The sequence below is a fragment of the Eptesicus fuscus genome, chromosome 19 (assembly GCF_027574615.1).
Source record: "Eptesicus fuscus isolate TK198812 chromosome 19, DD_ASM_mEF_20220401, whole genome shotgun sequence".
NCBI classification, from domain to species: Eukaryota; Metazoa; Chordata; class Mammalia; order Chiroptera; family Vespertilionidae; genus Eptesicus; species Eptesicus fuscus.
Genome location: NC_072491.1, coordinates 7,173,459 through 7,190,351, shown reverse-complemented (window position 1 = coordinate 7,190,351; position 16,893 = coordinate 7,173,459). Strand labels below are relative to the sequence as shown.

Genomic DNA, 16,893 nt, shown 5'->3' with positions numbered 1-16,893 from the left:
AGAGAGAATCTTAAAAGCAGCAAGAGAAAAGCAGTTAGTTACCTACAAGGGAGCTCATATAAGATTGTCAGCTGATTTCTCAACAGAAATTTTGCAGGCCAGAAGGGAGTGGCAAAAAAAATATTCCAAGTGATGAAAAGCAAGGACCTACAATCAAGATTACTCTACCCAGCAAAGCTATCACTTAGAATTGAAGGTCAGATAAAGAGCTAAAGGACAAGAAAAAGCTGAAGGAGTTTATCACCACCAAACCAATATTACATGAAATGTTAAAGGGTCTTAAGAAGAAGAAAGATAAAAAAGAGTACCTGGCCGGTATTGCTCAGTGGTGGAGTGTCAACCTATGAATCAGGAGGTCAAGGTTCATTTCCTGATCAGGGTACATGCCCACGTTTTGGGCTTGACTCCCAAGAGGGGTGTGAGGGAGGCAGCCAATCAATGATCCTCTCTCATCATTGATGTTTCTATCTCTCTCCCCCTCACCCCTCCTCTCTGAAATCAATAAAAATATATTAAGAAAATATGAACAGAAAAATGGCAATAAATACATATCTATCAATAATTGAATCTAAAAAAAATAAGCTGCATAAAACAAAATACCTAGTTATATTATCAGTCTTAATTATTCAAAGTGTTTTAATATCAACTCATATAATTTCATAATTACCCTGGTATTTACACAAGACAGTTGGTATTTCCTGCTCCATACAAATGAAGAAAAAAGACTGAGAAAGAGTAAATTACTTGTTCTAGATTTCTCATATAACACAGAGCTATTGTAAACTTATTCACAGATCTTATGTCATGCACTATAGCTAATATTCGCATTATCGGAAATAAGAAACCATAAGAACTAGAATTGTAAGTCTGATACTTGAGAAATGCATGAGTGCGCACACATTGATACATTCATGAGGATAAATAATTTTTATCCTTATTTTTACTCATGAGCCAGAGAAAGTTTAAGAAGTCTTTAAACATGAACTGTTATCAGAAGATCATCATAATAATGCTATAAGCTCTAAAGTGCTAGGAGGCTTTCCTTAAGTTTACAAGATTAATTTGTCACTAGTGCTTCCTTGAGTCAATAAATCTCATTTGGAGAAAACAGTCCAAATTGAATAACCAAAATGTCTGTGAAAGCTTTTTAAATTATAGCTTAGCACCTCCCTCCAGGCCACATTTAACCTCTGCACGATAGGCCCGGCAAGGCTCAGGACACAGGCACATTGAGGAGAGAATTTCAATGGATAGCTTCAGTTCACATAGATAGTCTTTGTTCAAGGAAATTAGTCTCTTAAATGGTTAGTGTATTTTCAGACAAATGTCTAAAAATTACTTTGAATTTGGCTAAAATGAATTCATAGAACTAAAGGTCTTTAATAACATAAGGAATTATTTCATGTTAACTAGATTGCTCTTCAAATTATAGTCAAATTGTGTAAGTAAAATTACATTTACTAACAGTACATATTTTTTTTATTGTTGCTAATCCTCACCGGAGGCTATTTTTCCCATTGATTTTTAGAGAGTGGAAGGGAAGGAGGAGGGAAAGAGAGAGAAACATCCATATGAGAGAGATACATTGACTGGTTGCCTCCCACATTTGCCCCACTGGGCTAGGGATTGAACCTGCAACCCAGGTAAATTTTTGGTCAGAAGTCAACAGGATTTATATCAATAGAAATATAATTTTACTTTACTCATTAGCTATCCTTAGAAGGATCATTTGTAGAAAGAATATTAGTCTGTATAAGCAACCAAAAGTGAATCAAAGGTGTTCAGAAATGAGTCATTGGAAATAAACCAGTGTAAAAAATATCTAAACTATGTGGATCTACGCAACATATACGGTACCAACATAAAAAGAAATGACATATCTATCAAATATCTAAAAACTATTTTTTGATGCCACTTATTTGATGCTCCTCAAATCCCACTTATAGGCAGACTGACTGAAAAATGACTAAGAAAAGATATATACTACTAAAAAATGCACAACTTGGTAAACCTGAAATGACTTTGCTAGGAGTAACCGGATAGACGAGGTACAGAGCCTAAGTAGCTGTTACACTTTAAACAATAATACTCTTATTCACAGCACCTAGTCTGAAGGAATCAGAGAGCATTCACTATCTACCCCTGCATCCCATCATCACCTCTTCCTTATCCCATAGAATTCTGACTTTTAACATCCTTAACATATATTTTTGTTCATGTATAAAAGTATGAAAGGATTCACACCACACAGTTAAAAAACCATTACCCAGCAACCTAAGAGGAATAGATGTGGATGGGGAAGGTTTGCTGAAGGAAGAATTTGCTTAGCTTTATTTATTTGTTGTTGTTTTAAAATTATTTTTTTATTGATTTTAGAGAGACGAAGGGAAGGGGGAGGGTGTGGGAGAGAGAGGCAGAAAGGCAGAGAGAGAGAAAGAGGGAGAGGGAAGGGAGAGACAGAGAGAGAGAAACATTGATGTTGAGAAACACTGACAGGTTGCCTCTGGCATTCGCCCTGTGGAGAAATCAAACCCACCCCTTTTGGTGTATGGGAGGATGCTGCAACCAACTGAGCCACATCAGCCAGAGCTATTTCATAGTTTTAATAATATCTTTGAACATACAATATGACAAAAATAACCACAGGAAATATATTACATCGTAGGCCATGGCATTTCCTTCTAGATACATAGGAATCTTAGTTTATCCCCTGAACAGGTTTCCTATGTTAAGTATACTAATATAGGACATAGTCCCAGGGACCAGTTTCCAGATAGCTAGTATCCTTTCTAAGCACAGAACTTCTAAACACATGCAGGTCTGACCCTTGCCCAGAGCAGACAACAGGTCACATGAGATACTACCAACCACAGGGCCTACTCTTCCAATTCAACTGCCAACTAGGATTCTAGCATCTTCCATTATAATCATGCATTTAGCATTCCAAAAAAAAAACCCCACCCAAATGTCTCCTCCATCACATCACCAAGATATACAACATTCCCAATTCCTAACAGCAAGGATTATATTTTTATTTAATAAAGCAAGAATTATTAAGTGGCTAAACTATAATAGAACATAGGATGCAAAAATAGATATAATAGAAATATATAATTGTAGCCTCTGGATGGTAACTATTAACTTTGATAGATTCAAATAAGTCCAAAATTTTACATGGATCTTTTTTAAAAATGTTTTTATTGATTTTATAGAGGGAGGGAGTGGGATAGATAGATAGAAACATGGATGAGAGATAAACATCATCGATTGGCTACTGTGTGTATACCCTATTGAACCCACAACCTGGGCATGTGCCCTGACCCGGGATGGAACCAGTAACCTCTTGGTTCATGGGTCAAGGCTCAACCACTGGGCCACACCGGCTGAGCCACATGAATCTTTAGGAAGCAGACTTACATATTATTTGTGTGAGAGCATTTAGCTGAGCATATTGTTGGAGCTTCCTGATATTGCTAAAAGGAATAAAATGACACTGCAGTATAGGCACAGTTTTATTCTTTCATATCCACATAAGCACAGAACTGTGAGAGCAGAGCTTCTAAGAGTATTGTCACTGAAGTCTTAATTATTCCAACTCAACCCCCATCAGGACTCAGCTAACACAGCAACCATTAGCTTATTTTTCAGTATGTCAAAGTTCAAAGATCTATAGTGTTTAAATTCTCATGTTCCTTGGCATTCATCCATACATTTGACTATAGTGATGACCCACTCTTTGAAGAACCATCCTCTCCTTTTTATTTTGACAGCCAATTCTGATTTTTCTCCCCTGTATTTCAGCTTCTCTTTCACCTTAACCAATTTCTCCCTAAAAAGAGAACTATCAAGAAACAAGTCCTTTATGAACTATCACAATAGCTGTTAAAACATCACTTGGATTTTAAACTCTAGATCATACCTGATGCTTTTGGCTACTCATGATTATATGTCCCCAAAAGGATTTTGAGGCTAAAGTGAAAAATAAACTTTTTATTTCTTCCCATCAGCCTTAAAATCTCTTATTAAGTATATTCTGAAAATATACTTACACAGCATTGGTTTCCTCGCCCTCCAATAGCCAAGTCAATAAATCTTAAAATATTCTAAAGACACCTCTCTGGTGCTGAAGCATTTTTGTGTCCCACAAATTAAAACCCACTCAGATCCAGTGTTAAGCTTTCCAGATATGCCATTTAGATGTGAATCCAATTACCATCCTTAGCAATTGCCAAGAATAAAAACTCAATTATTTTCCTATATGTGGATTTTTTCCTCAAGTACATATTCACACTGATTATACTTTATTAAACTTCGGTATTTGCCATATATCTTTAAACTACACAGTTGTCACACCTGCTGGAAAACTGGAACAATAAACCATAATACTATGACACATCCTCTATTGTCTGTCATGATGCATTTTAAGAGACATTATTTGTAGGGCCCTCTTTGTTTTCTTTTCATCGGAGTAGTTCACACTTTACCAAGAGTGCAATTGGGTCCATAAAAATAATGCTAAATGCGATGAGATTATCCACACTGGCTGAGATTAGCTCAGCCAGTGTGGCCCAGTGGTTGAGCCTTGACCCATGAACCAAGAGGTTACTGGTTCGATCCCGGGTCAGGGCACATGCCCAGGTTGTGGGCTCAGTAGGGGGAATGCAAAAGGTAGTCAATCGATGATGTTTAGTAAGGAACAAAAGTACCTGTACGAGGTACAATTTACTATCACATCCAAATTTGCCAGGGCATCAAGCAAAGTGACTAAAAAGTAACACAATCTGCCTTCGTCTCGGTTAATGGCATCAGCTCAAGGAATTTAGTATTTTAAAAATACACCACCAGAAACCTCATCTAAAAAGATAATTTGAATTTCACACTATCCTTTGGATTATTTTTTTCAATGAGTATTATTACTAGCATATTCATGTGTCCATTTTGTAAGGAACATTTACGACCAAAAAAAAAAAGAGAAGGAAACTTTGTAAGGTATACTCTTCATCAATGGGAAGCAGCTTGGCAGAAGGGAGAATATAGGTTCTTGGATGAAGTATGCCTAAGCCTAATGCAGCCACCACCACTGAAAAGGCAATGGAACCTTGAGCAGTGGAATCTCTCAGAGCCTGTTTTTGTAATCTAATGTGGAGAATACCGCCTATGCTTTTGTGGAAAATACATATAAAGGAAGAACGTATTACCAGCAACAATAACTAAAATGTCATGGATATTTTCGGTTCCTTTTAAAAACAGTTCCCCAAATAACCAAATGCTACACAAATGAGCCTAAGAGTTCAGGCTCGAATCAGACAGTTCTTTGTGATCATCCTACTCAGTTCTATGTTCTCTCTGAAGGCTCGCACCAAGATGAACACAGTACATTTTTAATAAACACGCAAGTCAGTGATTACATCAAGCAAGTCTCCGGCTCTTTTGCACGGAGAAATACAAAATGTAATGGAGTTCCTAGCTTTCTATGTAATAGTAAGCAGCGTCCTTATCATCCTTCCATTTACGGCTTACTCCCTGGTAACAAAATATTTAATCCCTGGCTGTTTTTGGAGTTTTCTGTTTTGTTTTAACCTGCCTGAAATACACACTTCTGAGCCACTGGCCTTCCACCTTACCTCTTCTTCACACAGGATCCAGTTCATGTTGAAGGAATTAAATATGTTTTCAACTGACTAGGAGAAACTTAAATTTACTTTGAAAAAAACAACAAAAAAACAAAACAAGGTAAACTATTTTACTAACCTGCCTGAGGAAGTCAGCCAAGCCTCCTGTAAACTACCATGAAGCTCTGTGGAAACCTGCTCCTCAACTTGCCTAATATGTAAATATCCCCCATCTGGCCTTAGACATTCTGAAAGTGGAACCACATTACGAGTCAAAATATTGGTTTACAGTTTCTTCTTTAAAATAAAAACTTTAAAGATTAGAAAAAAAAATTGGAGACTCAGCAATTAAAAAAAAACACAGCTATACAACTTGTAAAAAAAAAAAAGATGTAGTAAAATGGAGGAATATCTGCGAGTATTGTTGGCTAATAAGAACCACGTAGTATATATGTTCTCAATTTTATTTTTAAAACGTATTTATTATATGCACGGAAAAAATCCCGAATGGCTACACAATGCACTTTGAAGACTGGTTACTCCGGGTAAGAGGGGGATAAAGACAGGGAGAGAGGGAGGCGATGTCTTCATTGTCTGGCTGCTTGACTTTTTTTTCTTAAAAAGCACGTAGTACTTCTGTAACTTAAAAAAATACTAATAATAATTGGGGGGGGGGATAACTGTAACTTAAAAAAATACCAATAATAATGGGGGGGGGGAGAATATTGGTAAAGCCATACTTTCTCCTCTGTACCCAAGCATTCTCGTTTGTAATTTTAAAAATGGGTATGATTTCTCAGTTTTAAAAACACACTACTACAAGTTAAAAATATCTTGAATTTTGCAAAACGACTCCCTCTGGTTCTTCGCCTCACGGGCTCTCTCTCTACGCCGGGTTTGAAACACCCTAAGGATGGGCACCAGACTTAAAAACAGTAGCAAACGCTCCAACAAACGAACAACAAAAAAAAAAAAAACAGAAAGTAAGAAAATGTTAGTGCCGGCCCCAGCTCTCCAATCCCGTCCCAGCCCCAACCCCCAAGGCTTCCCCAGCCGACGTCGGCCGGATCCGCTCCCTTCAAAATCAAAACAACAGAAAGTCACGGGGCGGACCTGAAAAGGCCCCGGAGGGCCCGCGGGGGTGGAGGCACCGACCGCGGCGTCGCGGGGTTCGTGTCCCGAAGCCGGTCAGAGCCCACCGCCCCCGACCCCACAGCCGCTGGGCCCCCACCCCCCAGCCGCTCCGAAACCCCGATCCCCCCCGCGACACGCTCCTCGCAACTCCCGGCCGCCGAGCTCCCCACCTCCCCCGACCCGGGTCCGCTGCCACCGCGCACGGCACCGGAGCCCTCGGGACACGCCAACCCGCGCGGCCGAGCCCCCCGGAGGCGGCGTTACCTGCGGCGAGGCGGTCGGTCCGGCCCGCCGCAGCGGCGTGCAGGGTCAGGGACCAGGACTCCGCGAGCTCCACGGCAGCCGACCGCCACCTCCGCCTCCGCCGCCGCCGCCGCCACCAAAGCACGGCCGCCAACGCCGCCGCGCGGAGGGGCGGCGCCCGGACCTGCAGCGGAGGAAGCCAGACCGTCCAGGACTCCCGAGTCGGCCGAGACCTGGGCATGCGCCGCCGAGGGCCACTTGGTGAGGACGCCGATGTCAACAAGGCCTGGGGACGCCCCATCCCGGCCCCGCCCCCTCTGGGATAGCTCCGCCCCCCAGACCCAAAACAACGCGAGGCCTGGCGAGGGGGGGGTCTGGGGCTGGCGGCGGTCTCAGGACGGATCTCGCGAGATCAGGGACAGCCGCGCCGGTTCCGGAAGTTTGGAGCTCCTGGCAAAGTGGTCCGCGGGGGGCTGGCGGTGGCGGCGGAGCGGGGCCTGAAGACGTCGCCCTAACGCGGGGGGCAGGTCGTCTTAACTTCGCCCAGGTGTGGAACAGGGCCTCTGGGTGTCGGCGGGTTAACTCTCTGGAGGCTGTAGATGAAAGGGAGCCACGTGCTAAACCTGACAGGCTCTGGGAAGGCGTGCCTGGCGGCCTTGCAAACCTCAAAGAACCGCCAAGGATGGTGAAGTGAAAACTTTTTAACTAAAAGCAGTTTCTTGTGGGTAGTGAGGTCCTAGGCTAGCATCTTCCCGGACAAAGGTCAATCTTTACCTTAGCTAAGCCTGTCTTACTGTCTTTTGCATCTACAATAACTTTCCTTTGGAATGTCTGAGTAACTCCCCTTTTTCCACACCCTCAGGCACAACCGATGTGCCGGTGTGGAAACCATGGATCCGCTGTTAACTATCCTGTACCCACCTATGTAAAAGATGTATGTTTCTATCATTTTACTTTTTAGTCAATCCCAGAGTTGTTCCTGCTTTGCTTTCTCCCACCAGTGGATTTGATGTAATCCACTTGGGTCATCTCTTTGGATGGTAATGTGTAAATTATAGAAGGTGACAATGTTTGGACCATTATCTCAATCCCTTGAGATTTTGCTTCCTGGCAGTGGTCCACAGTTTGGCTCAAACTCACAAAAATTCTTCACTGGTTGGAATGTTTCTCAGGTTGACAAGGCTTTTGTGGGAAGTACGCACCAGTTTATCTAAATACTAGAGGCCCGATGCATGAAGATTCATGCAAGAATGGGCCTTCCTTCCCCTGGCTGCCGGCACTGCCTTCACCCGGAGCCCGCCTTTCGGCCTTCCCATGCTGCCCAGAGGCCTGGAGCGGCTGGGCTGGGGTGGTGTGGAACACCTGTGTCTTCGCGAGGGCCAGGACGCAAGCGTCCCGCCCCCGGCCGCTTGGCACCTGTGTATGCAAACTAACCCGCCATCTTTGTTGGGTTAATTTGCATACTCACTCCTGATTGGCTGGTGGGTGTCTGACCAATTAGCATGTTACTCTTTTATTAGTGTAGATTGGAGGCCCGGTCGCACCTGAGCATCTGCCTCCTGGTGGTCAGTGCACATCATAGCAACTGGTCATTTCGCGGGTTGGTCGATTTGTATATTATCTTTTTATCATCCAGTAGGTCCTTGGGTTACGGAGATCTGTTCCTATGGCACAATGTAATGCGATTTTTGCCGTAAGTCGGAACCCACCTACATAAGCACCTATGTCACTCACATGGAGTACATACACAGCAGTAATGAAGTGAAACAGTAAAAAAAAAAAATTAAAGAAAGATAACAATTCCGGATCTTTACTTGTGGTAAATAAATAATAAAAAACATAAAGCACACATGTACATATGTTGAAATGACAGACCTTTTTTTTTTTTTTTTTTAATAAATAAATGGGAGATGGCGAGGTAACCACAAAACGATGTACCTACCGTATTTTCCAGCGTATAAGACGACTTTTTAACCCAGGAAAATCTTCTCAAAAGTCGGGAGTCGTCTTATTCACCGGGTGTCATCTTATAGGGCGGGTATATCTCAAACTCTATATTTTAACTGGAAAAGTTGGAGGTTGTCTTATACGCCCAGTCGTCTTATACACCGGAAAATACGGTATGTCAAGTCCGACGTAACCCAAGGACTGTCTGTATAGGATAGCCCAGGATTTTTCTCAAAATTTTATCTTGAGCAAGTGTCTCCACTGCCGCCGGTTGTTAATGGGGGCTGCGCATCTTCCTGCGTGGCCTCAGCTTCTTCACAGCCTTTCTAAGTATCCACTGGGCCCAGGTTCTGGCTTGGGACTTGGCCCTTTTGGTCTCCCGGCTAACGTGCGTTCTTCATCCAATAAATTGAGTACTTATGATCCATGAAGGTGGTGTGTACCGAGTAAGTTTCTCTTGGCTTGCTTAAACATCCCATAGACCGTGACCAGAAGGAAAGATTTTTGAGGAAGAGGGATAGAAGGGTGAGAAGAGGAATGAAGACATAGTGTCAGGAGAGCTGGGAAAATGCTACACAAGTGAACCTAGTCAGTAAACAGGCTGTTCATACTTTTAAGAGTGAGTGGTAATATGCATAAAAAGCAGTGTGTCTTCCTGTAAATACTGTAACTTGGGGGTCAGTATTCTAGCTCTCCTATTCCCTAATCTTTCTGTGTGTGCCTCTCCAGCCCACTATTAGGGTTGCGTTACTTGCATACTATTTGGTTTTGATTTTCAGATGTGTTAGTGATTGTAGGCTAGCTGCACTTAATAGGTTATGTAAGGTAAATTAGAATTGGTTACCACATCCTTGATGCCCAGGTTATTTCCCACCATAGTTGGTTATTTGCAAGTGTTTAATTCATATGTTCATAAAAGCACATGCAAGCTACATCAGAGCTGAAATCACAAAATAACTTGCAAACAAGACAAAGTTGTGCTAACTGCAAAAGCTTGTCGATTAGAGCTGGTGGTCATGGATTCTTTGTCCCTTTGCCTGGTCCCAGGGCACTCCTAACTGTGATGGGGGTCATAAAACAATTTTATAGGATTAGCAGCTTTCTGCTATTCCAAGCAGACATTTTAGCCCATGAAAATATCTTCCCATAAGCACAATGAGTAGAAATGGTTAAATGAGGAAAATAGCTAAACTGGACTGCTACAGTCTTTTCCCAGTTTTCTTCATTTCTTAATGTGCTTATTTTCTCCATTCTGTTTAGCAATTTTTCAGAGTTCTAAGGCTTTTTCTCCTCTTCTTCTTCCATAGCATTGACCACAGATCATTTTTAATAGGACTGTTTTAATAAGTACTGTGTTAATAAACAGGACCAAGTACTGTTCTTGTGTGGAAGTAGTTGAATAGCAAAAAAAAACATCGACCATGTATCTTCCAGTGACACACACACCCCATGGTGCCACCCCATCTCCACCTTCTGACCATTTATGATTATGCCTTCACTTAGCATCTTTCATGTATGATTTACTTCCGGTGAGTGCGTGTCTCCTACTCATTTGTAATCCACAAAGTGTGGACATGCTTATTGTGTTCACTGATGCTCTCCAGTGCATAGTACAGTGTCTGCCACAATGTTGTTGCTTTGCATTTGTTGAAAGGAAATTACTCCATAACCTAGAATTACTTAGAGATTTATTTAGACTTTGATTAATTTAGATAGCCCGCAGACAATTTATTCCTGTAATTATTGGTCCATTGTTGCAGCAAGTCTGGTCCTTGCAACAGCAATAATACAACTTGCTATAATAACTCCTCCATTACCAAATTTCCTCAATTTTAATATTAATCAGAAAATACCCAAAGTGAATACTTCGTGAATATAGAAAACTGTTTAGGCAGGAGCCTTGTAAAGTGGAAATGTTCTATTATTTCAATACATAACACACTCAGCACATGCTGATTAAAGTAAATGAAATGCAGCATACAAACTATTCTCGCCATCCTTGGAGTTCACATTTCCCAGGAGCATGATAGAGTTGTTGCATGTTTTCTTCAGCCTCAGAATTGGAGGTCTCCATGTATTGCCCAGATTAATTTTAAATTATCTAGTTATCTGATTATGGTTTATAGTACCAAGTCTGGTCTGTGAGGCCTGAAAGAATTTCTTTATATCTTTCATTTGACCTACAATGTCTAGGGGAAACTCAGAGCTAAATTCTAGTCAATATGGAACTGTTTTGTTCTGCAATTTTATTTCCTTATGTTATTGTCAGTACAGTTATAAGACCATCACCTCCTGCCCTCCCTCATGAAAAAAAACACACACAAATACTTCCTTTCTCAAAGAAAATTTGTTTCACTGTACTTATTTTTCTCTGTTTGAAAAACAGAAACAACACATCAGCATTTCCTTATTGACTTTAAAAAAACAAACTTAGCTTTCCGCGCTACCCAGGGAGGGCTCTACACGGCATTGTTCTCCGTTCCCACTTAAAGGGAAACTTTTCACAATGTCCGGAGCCCTTGATGTCCCGCAAATGAAGGAGGAGGATGTCCTCAAATTCCTTGCAGCAGGAACCCACTTAGGTGGCACCAACCTTGACTTCCAGATGGAACAGTACATCTACAAAAGGAAAAGTGATGGCATCTACGTCATCAATCTGAAGAGAACCTGGGAGAAGCTTCTGCTGGCAGCTCGGGCCATTGTTGCCATCGAAAACCCAGCTGACGTCAGTGTCATATCATCCAGGAATACTGGCCCGCGAGCTGTGCTGAAGTTTGCTGCTGCCACTGGAGCCACTCCTATTGCCGGCCGCTTCACTCCTGGAACCTTCACCAACCAGATCCAGGCAGCCTTCTGGGAGCCAAGACTTCTGGTGGTTACTGACCCCAGGGCTGACCACCAGCCTCTCACAGAGGCGTCTTATGTTAACCTGCCCACCATCGCTCTGTGTAACAGACTCTCCTCTGCTCTTTGTGGACATTGTCATCCCTTGCAACAACAAGGGGGCTCACTCAGTGGGTCTGATGTGGTGGATGCTGGCCTGGGAAGTACTACGCGTGCGTGACACCATCTTCCGTGAACACCCGTGGGAAGTCATGCCTGATCTATACTTCTACAGAGATCCTAAAGAGATTGAAAAGGAAGAGCAGGCCGCTGCTGAAAAGGCTGTGACCAAGGAGGAGTTTCAGGGTGAATGGACTGCTCCTGCTCCTGAGTTCACTGCTGCTCAGCCTGAGGTCGCAGACTGGTCTGAAGGCGTGCAGGTGCCCTCTGTACCCATTCAGCTGTTTCCTACTGAAGACTGGAGAGCTCAGCCTGCCACTGAAGACTGGTCTGCAGCCCCCACTGCTCAGGCTACCGAATGGGTAGCAACAACCACTGAGTGGTCCTAAGCTGTTCTTCCACAAATTCTTAACAGAACGGAAATAAGGTTGATGGAAAATAAACAGTTTCTAATAAATAAATAAATAAATAACTTAGTTTGTTAGGAATATGGTAATGTTTTCTGGAATAGGACTGGAATTTGAAAATGAAGGAGAAAGCTTAAGACCCTAGATTCCAGAAAAGTGATATCTATATAATTTACAAATTGAGAAAATATAAAGCAGTCTTAGAGATGACAGAGGTGAAAGGGAAACTTCTAATTTACAACCTTTATCCAGACCCATTAGCACTTTTTTTATTACAAGACTAGAAGCCCAGTGCGTGAAATTGCACGAGGCCCCAAACCTGCCATGCCGCCAGGACCCCAGACCCCAGACCCGCCGCACGAGGCGGGACCCATCAATGCACCTCCTGGTGACCAGTTGTTTGGGCGTTACGGCCACGGGCTTTTTATATATATAGATTTCTCCTTGTATTGTGTTCCTCTTTTGCCACTTATGATTACATATTAAACAGTATTGTCAAAATTAAGGATCAAGAGCTCTATGGTAACATTAAAATATCCTCTAGAGAAAAGTGAAAAAGACTCTGTTTAAACCAATTGTTCTAAAATTTTTTTCTGGGACCAGAGGCATCCAGCTTACTAGAAGTGCAAACTCGTGAGGCCTCACCCCAAATTAACAAGTCCTCTGGGCAATTCTGATGAATGCTACAGTTTGGTTTAAATGACAAAATAATTTATTTTCCAAAATATGTGTAATTGTATTTATGACATTGGGTAGAAAATAGACTTCTTTTGGAGAAAATACTCTATTCCTGGTATTTTAAATTTCTATAATATTATGTTCTATCTAAGGAAATTATACTCATTGTTCATGAACCTACCCCAATATTTATTCCTCTATGAACCTTTCTCAGTCCTTTGATCCATAAAGTGATGTTTTCTTGCTGTCATTGTTCTCGTTCAAAGATGCTATTCATGATTGTGGATGTAACCAGGCATTGAAGTAACAACTAGTATTTATAGATTCTTCATGCTCTAAATAGGTTGATAATCTTGAACACAGTAATTATGAGAAATTGGCTAGAACCAACTGGTTTTCAGATAGAGTGTTTTTAAAAATCCCACTAACATGAATAGTTTGCTTAAAATATTAAAAACTGTGACAACAAATCCATTATTAGGGCAGAGAATGTTAAATGAAAAATCCTAAAACAAAACCTTGGCCTAAATAATCAACATGATTCCTTTTAGCAGAAATGCTGGATAAATGAGATTTAAATTCTATGTCTTTTCAAAGAGATATTTACAGAGCCTGATTCACGCCAAACACTCTGGAAAAGTGTTCACTGTTGCCTAATTTGAAGGTCATGGCTAAATGATAGAGGCAGTCCAAAAAGCATAAGTAGTTGTGAAACATGGGGTGTGGGGAGCAGATCTCCCCCCTTGCAGGTTCTTGCCTCACAAAGTTTGAAGAATAAAATTCTCAGACTAAAAGGACTTGTTAGTAAAAGCATGGACATTTATTGGAAGCAAATACAAACTCCCGCATCGGGAGAGGTTTCCAAGGGGGTAACCAACTAAGCCCCCTTTTCTAAGGTTTTAAAGGTTGGAAGTTTTTTTGTCTATCTATGCTTCCTTCTAATTGGACCCATTCCCCATTTTATGACCCTGTGCTTTCCTAATTGGTCACTCTTTTGCAGGATACCAGTTTCGAAGTCCAAAATCCACATGGTGCCCTCTTCTTTATCTCCCCCTTATCTTGCAACATTCCTCTATCTCCTGTGAAAATATGTCTCCCTCTTCCCAGTATCTGTTGACATTTCTCTATCCTCTGTGAAAATATGTTAAGCATTTTGGCAGCTTGGACCCTCTTTATTCCCTAAAACCTGCCTGTTTTGTCTCTAAAATGCCTTTCAGTCGGATCAGACTTCCAAATTCTTTCAAAGCAGCTGTCACTTGACAACAGTGATGGTAAATGGCACTGGCTATTTTATCTGCCTAAAGTACTTTTCACAAAATTGGCTGCTTCCCCTTTTTAGGACTCAGTCCCCATGTCACCTTCTCAATGATTTCTTTCCTAACTACACCAAGGAAAGCAGCCTTCCCTCAACCTCTGTCCTATCTCACTCACTCTTCAACAGAATACCTTTTGTTTGCTTTTTTCAGCATTATCACTATTTGAAAAATATTTTCTTTATTAATTTAGTATTTACTCATTTTTACTGAAATGTAACACTTCTTAAGAGAGGAGCCAGTTCTCCCTAAAGAACCATTGTCCTTCATTTGACAGATCCTTGTTGATGTGTCTGGATCTGGGTATAAACTGTTGGGTAGAACAGATAAGACCCTTGCCCTCAGGTATTTTATGGTGCAGTGGGGAAAACAAGTAGTTAGACAAAGAGATGTAAAATTATAACTGTGATAAGTGCTAGAAAGGAGAGAAACGTGGGCTATGAAAGCTTATAATGAAAAATCTAATTTAGTTAAGCAGATTGAAACCTCTGAGGAAGAGACTTGAGCTAAGATTTAAAACGAGTAGATATTAAGTGAAGAGTCTAAGCTGAGAGAACAGCTCTGTAGAAAGATCCTGTGGCAAGAAGGAAGATGATGTATAGGAGGGACGGAAAGAAGTCTATGTAGCTGAAACACAAGAGCTGGAAGTAGCAAGATATAAGAACAGATGATTGAGATCTGCATGGGCTAGATATGTGAGGATTGGAGGGTTCTGACTTTTTGCTGAGCAAAATAAAATCATTGAATAACATGGGTGTATGACTATGAGTGTGTTCATAGCAGAGTAATCATCAGATTTGTGTTTAGTAAAGATGATTGTGACTAATCTGCAGAGGACATTCAAACAAGGAGTTCAGAAAAAGGCTATATAGATGTCATAGCAATATCCCTCAGGAGAAAGTTTTGATTCAGGCAATGCTGGTGGCTGGTGGGAACGAAAATATAGATCTAAGAAATATAAAAAACTAAAATTGAAAGGACTTCATGTTGAAATGGCTACATTGTGAGCTGATAAATGGTGTAGCCATTCTCTGAGAGAGGGGGAACTACAAGGAGATATTGTGAGGTCATAGATGATGAGCTTGGCTTTGATGTATTCAGTTGAAAGATGTCATTGGGAGGTTGGATAAACTATGACGCTTTATGAATTTCTATAAGTTAGAAGTTTATCTGTACTCCATTCAATCTGAACAATTCTTTTCTTTTTCTTCTTTTTTTAAAATATATATTTTATTGATTTTTTACAGAGAGGAAGGGAGAGGGACAGAGAGCTAGAAACATCAATGAGAGAGAAACATCGACCAGCTGCCTCCTGCACACCCCCTACCGGGGATGTGCCCACAACCAAGGTACATGCCCTTGACCGGAATCAAACCTGGGACCTTTCAGTCCACAGACCGATGCTCTATCCACTGAGCCAAACTGGTTTCGGCATGAACAATTATTTTCCATAATTTATTTTTAATACCCAAATAGAATTCTGCAGTTTTGTTTCCCATAACCCTGACTTCTACATAATGTATGAAATAGCAAGTAGCCCTAAATTCTAGCTAGAGGAATTTTATTCTAGTGAAAATCAATGAATTGACTGTTGCTGGTTTTACAGATAAACGATATAGGGCCATTAACTCAAAACCTGCTATCAAAACCATATCTCAAAAGAATGGGTGAAATCTCAATATATAATTTCACATACCCCAAGCAGAAATTGTCAAAACCTTTTACATTTAATATGGACATCCTAGCCAAGCTAAATAACATTCTATATTATCAGATTATAATGATCATAGAATGATCATCTCAAGTCATTCAGAGTTATGACATCCCTCTAACATATCTGGCCTTCACTGTTTATTGTCTGCCCAATAGGCAACAGAGCTAGGCAGGAGACATTGTAACTAAAATAACACAGTTATGTTGAGACCTCTGTGTGAGGTACTTTTTAAAGACAGCGCTAAAGTGTCAAGACTGTAAGAAAATCACATTAGAAGCAATTAACTAGACTTTACCTAGAAAACATTGTTTTCTTTATTTAAATCCTCTTCATTCTGTAGACACTCTGGGATAGCACACAGGAATACTTGCAATTTTTAAATCATTGTATGAGTTCACATTAACATTACTTTTCGGGAAGGTTCCTTATATTCTCATCTGTTGATCTATCCTCATATGTCTATGTGTGTATGTATTAACCACCATAAAATGTTTAATAACTATATATGGTCATGATAATATGTTAATTCAAAAGCCTTTGTAAAATTCAACTACTTTACCCAGTAACTTTTAGCAAAAGTAACCCTATTCTAAACTGTAAAATGTAAAAGCAACAATTTTGACACTTTTGGGAAATTTATCGAATAACCTAAACAAGCAACCTGTTCTCACATACACCAAATCTTCTATATATATAAAATCCTAATATGCAAATAGACTGAACGGCGGAACAACCGAACAACCGGTTGCTATGATGTGCGCTGACCACCAGGGGGCGCGCGTGGAACCTGGCGGGAGTCGGCAGCAGGCGGCAGAGCGTGGAACATGGCAGGCATTGGCCGT

General features: G+C 41.0%; 1 protein-coding gene and 1 pseudogene across 5 annotated transcripts in view; one reads left to right on the top strand and one right to left on the bottom strand.

Moving 5' to 3' along the window:
- The window catches only part of PCMTD1 (protein-L-isoaspartate (D-aspartate) O-methyltransferase domain containing 1), a 43,736-nt gene extending 36,624 nt beyond the window's left edge, over window positions 1-7,112 (bottom strand). For 2 of the 5 annotated variants that reach the window (XM_054708467.1, XM_054708469.1), the window contains exon 1: window positions 7,011-7,112. The gene's annotated coding sequence lies outside the window, so the exon portion shown is untranslated. Of the gene's footprint in view, window positions 1-308; window positions 357-5,751; window positions 5,861-7,010 lie in introns of those variants that run through there. The other 3 variants (XM_054708463.1, XM_028156132.2, XM_054708464.1) reach the window with 3 other exon arrangements.
- Window positions 7,113-11,427: 4,315 nt separating this feature from the next.
- Window positions 11,428-12,390, top strand: LOC103292356 (40S ribosomal protein SA-like; annotated as a pseudogene).
- Window positions 12,391-16,893: the final 4,503 nt, after the last annotated feature.